The sequence below is a fragment of the Lygodium microphyllum genome, chromosome 23 (assembly GCF_053477565.2).
Source record: "Lygodium microphyllum isolate KBCC chromosome 23, Lygodium_microphyllum_v1.1.10, whole genome shotgun sequence".
Taxonomy (NCBI): Eukaryota; Viridiplantae; Streptophyta; class Polypodiopsida; order Schizaeales; family Lygodiaceae; genus Lygodium; species Lygodium microphyllum.
The window spans coordinates 103,182,316-103,186,891 of NC_141157.1; the positions used below are offsets into that span (position 1 = coordinate 103,182,316).

General features: G+C 43.1%; 1 non-coding gene across 1 annotated transcript; it reads right to left on the reverse strand.

Moving 5' to 3' along the window:
* Positions 1 to 1,924: 1,924 nt before the first annotated feature.
* LOC148016552 (signal recognition particle RNA) lies at positions 1,925 to 2,189 on the reverse strand. The gene has a single exon (XR_015688214.1).
* Between the last annotated feature and the right edge of the window lie 2,387 nt (positions 2,190 to 4,576).

Sequence of the window (4,576 nt, forward strand, 5' to 3'; positions counted from 1 at the left end):
AACAACAGAAGATGTGGTATAGAAGGCACAGGACCACCGTTGTTTGACTTAACAATTCTAGTAACCTTTGCTCAATCTCAAGGTCAGATTATCAAAAATATTTTACTAGATAGTGGCTTGAGAGTCAATATTATCGCCAGTTGTCACGAGTTTGGCCTCATGGATGGGAGCCAAAACCTTGTTTCTGATCCATATAGCAAATCCATAGCATGCAATAGGTATGACCCTTGGGTGTACTTCTCTCTTTGGTGATAGAAGTAGCCATTATTTATTTTCTAGTATCCTTTATGATGTTAAATATGGTAACGGAGGGAGAAGATTGCTACCTTCTTTTAGGCTACCCTTGGCAGCTCTGGAAAGCTCGAGTTAGTCACAATGGGCATGTAGGCCATCTGATGGCATCAAGATAAGATCAAATTTTCTCTAACTAAGATTCCTTCCCCACCGCTCCTAGTAACCAATGAAATTGTGATTTATAGTGATCTCTTACAATTTGGGAAATGATATATTGATAAGTAAGTAGATCGTGATCTACCATGTAAAATAGCAGATCCTTCCAACCCAACTCCAGCTAATGCTATGGAGCGTTGGGAAGTAGTTTCATTAGTGGCTTCTTGATTTTATCAACATCGAATATCTTTACAATGAGATTCAATTCCTATCCACGTGCAACAATACTAGATGAATGTGCACACAAAGCTTGCGAGTTCGCGCTGCACCTTCAACTCTACCCCCTATGCTACCAATCAAGGACTTAGCTATCAAGTGGGAGGACAAGTCATAGAGCGAGAAGTTGGCAGAGGAGAATGTCACTACGGATAGTGATGAACATATCGTATTGGCTTTGGAAAGATGGAGGATGTATTCATATTACAACCAGGTGGTTCATCTCAACATCCTACCTTGGAGCTGTTGAAGGAATACTGTTAGGTGTTGGAATAGTAGAATGCGGCTTTGAACGAGTGGGCACAATCTTGTAGAATGATGTGCTCTGCTACCATGCCAATTTTGAAGCTAAGATAAAATCTTTGTGGGATGAAACTCCTGAAATCGTGTAGGATACGCTTCCCTACCATGATGCATGTTGCTCCCCTTACACTTTTCACTTTAGAGCTCACACCTACAAGTTTCCCCCAATAGGAGAAGACTTGCACTCAACAAGATGATGTCAAGGAGTAGCACCAACAGAAGCCACCCGAGTCCTTTAACGATAAGAAGACCACTACCACTTCCAAGGATCCCAACAAGTCTACTCTAGTGTAATGAGATCGTCCGTCTACCTTAGATATCCGAATGATGCAAGCCCAATAGGACACAAAGCTGACAAAAAGTTACGTAGAGTGAACTTAGGATGAGGTACAAGTTATGCAATCGGAATGGACAATTAATCCAATGCAAACATGGTTGTTTCCTGAGGCCAATATCCTATAGAAGTTTTCAAGAGGATTGGGACCTCCTTTAGTAGTTGATGATGGAACTAGGTTCATCAAGGCATTGGCGATGGAACCGATTTATTATAACATTCAGTAGCCTTCACTTTGGGTATGGATAAGGACTTATAAGGAGATGAAGCATGACAAATATCGTCATTGTCGGGCTCTCTTGCCTCCACCTTTTGTTAGGCCGCGGCCTATAGACGGCCTCTAAGTACCGCCCCTTAGAATCCTTCAATGTCTCCAGCTCTGAACCTTACAACATGAGTGGTGTTCCTTCTGCCAGCATATCTGGTTTTGGTCGCGGTCACTCGAGATAAGCTCGTGGTAGCCGATTCTGGTGACAACAAAGAAGATGACGGGACTGCGGGTCCACGTCCACCACATGTGCCATCTATTTGGGTGCCAAGAAAACTAATTATTGGTGTCTATCGAGATCCGCAAAATTTTGAGGGTTTGTCGCCGGGGACTGAGAGGAGGCCGAAGGTTGGCCCGCAGACAAAGGTGGCGTTATCCCTCCACCGTCTAGAGCGAGGGGTAGCGTTGCTCCGTTTCCGGCCTCACGCGGTCCCCCCTCCTTCAAGGACGGAGAGATGCCAGTTCCCTCCGGGCGGCTACGATCTCGTCCACTCGAGACTTGGAAACGGGCGCCGCTGCGAAGGGCCGCATCCAAGAACGGCCTCGCGTCCCAGTACAACATACCAGCCGTCGACATCCGCCCAACCGTACATTCCCCCCTCCTCGGGTTACAGGCGTCATAATACACCCAGGAACGAGAGCATTGAAGGCCGCCGGCTGCCGCAATGTAAACCGTACCTGTCGTGCCAAGCTTCGCATGTGGGAGATGAAAGCCCTCTTGCCCGCGCCCCGATCCAGAGTCCCGAGTGACACACCTCCACACACAGTGACCTCGATCATGTGTTGACGCTTTCGAGTTCTCTAGACTCTCACACTCTAGAGCCGCCGTCCTGCCTCCTTTGAAATCCGGAGCTTCAGCAAAGATCCAGGCTAACTCAGGAAGAATGCATTAGAAGATCGATCCCTTGGATTTTGGACGGCCTTTTCCTTTTCGACGTACGGTATATGCAGAGTATTAAAAACAGCTCTACTTCGAAGTTATATATGACACATACTTATGCATGGATGCTAGAATCGTTATGAACACTACACAGCGCTAGTTGTATGAGCTTTGGTGCATGAACACTAGTACTGTGCTCAGCATACTAGTCCACATATTATTCCCCGGTTATCTCCATGTTGGGAAATCCCTTAAGCCCATTTACATTATTGAGGACCTTACTATGGAGGATAAGGAACAATTGCTTAACTTGTTGGAGGAATACAGAGATGTTTTTGCCTCAACCTTAAGGGTATTTCCTTGCAAGTTCTCACCCACAAGATTCCTCTAAGGGATGGTACCAAAAGCTAATCAACAGTGAGCCTATCCAATGAATCATCGATATTCTCATCATGTCATGGAGGAGACCAATAAGTTGCTAAAAGCGAGATTCATCTACAAAATCGAGCATATAGACTAGGTATCATCAATCATCATGATACCCAAAAAGAACTGGAAAATTTGCATACGCATCAATTACAAGATATTAAATGCCACAACCAAGGGAGATCACTATCCGCTACCATACATTGACCACATAATCAAGTAAGTAGTAGGAAAGAAACTTACAGCTTCTTAGACGGGATTGCAAGATATAATTGAGTGCAAGTCCACCGGGATGAAAGACCAAAAAACTACCTTTCCCACCAATTTGGGGGGGGGGGGGGGGGGGGGGGTATATTCACTTATATTGTCTCGCCTTTCAGATTGACTAATGCACTAGCAACCCTCCAGAGGGTCATGAGCACTATCTTTAAGGACATGCATGCTATGGAAGTAGCTCAAGGTATTTGTCGAGGACTTGTGTGTCCACTCTAACTAGGCATAACATCTTCACAAGCTTCACCTAGTCTTTCAAAGATGCAAGTAGTATAACCTCTCCTTGAATCCCCTCTCAAGTTCTAAGCTTGGGCTATGTCATGTCTAAGAATAGAATTGCTACTAACTCCGCTAAAACCAAGGTTATCATGAACCTCGCCCCACATACCAATCCAAAGGGGGTACAGTGCTTCCTGAGCTATATCAAGTATTATCGATGCTTTATGCTAAACTATGCTACCATCACATGACTACTCTACAATCTACTAATTACATGGGCCTAGACTAAGGAATGCTAAGCTTCCTACAAAGCATTAAAAAGGACTCTCATGATTGCTCCTATCCTAAGAGCCCTAGATTGGCCCATAACATTCCATGTATAAATCAATGCCTCTAAAATGGAGTGTTATGAAAACCTCATGAGCATATCATGGATTTCCATGTGAACTTTGCTAGTCACCAGCTCATCTAGGTGGAAATGAACTATTCCACCACCAAAAGACAAGGATTAGTGATGGTTTATGCTGCAAAAAGATTTCAGCATTATCTCCTTGCTACACCCTTCACCTTCTTTGTTGACTATCAAGCATTACTGTACCTGTTAAATAAACCTTGTGCCATGGGATGCATCACTTGATAGCTCTTGTTACTATTGACGCTTTATTTCTTGACCATTAACAAAGTTGTAGAAAATCTACTCTCAATGTTCTTAGTCATTCATAGGAGATCAGCCCCATATTACCCACAAGAAAATGGCCAAGTATAATTGACAAGTAAAACACTGATGAATATCCGAACTAATCTACTCTCTTCCTCTAAAAAAAATTTAGATAATAGACGCATGGTAGCATTCTGAGCTTATAGAATGGTATACAAAATGGCCATATCCTAAACTCAAGGTAGCCTTGAGAGCTTATAGAATGGTACAAAAAATGGTAGCCTTATGGGCTTAGGAGTCGAAAGAGGCAAAAATTAAAAATTATATAATATTTTTAAAAAATAAATGGTTTTTAAAAAATTTTAATCCCTCATTTGCATAGATCTACGTTGTCTAAGATAGACTCCATCACAAGTAATAATGAGTCATTCACTATCTGCAAACTCATCTACCTACACTCCAAGTTTATACCTTGACTGAACTTGAGTTCACATTGTGACCCTCCTCAAGTTCACACAATCTACTTGAAGAGCATTGTCGCAGCATGTA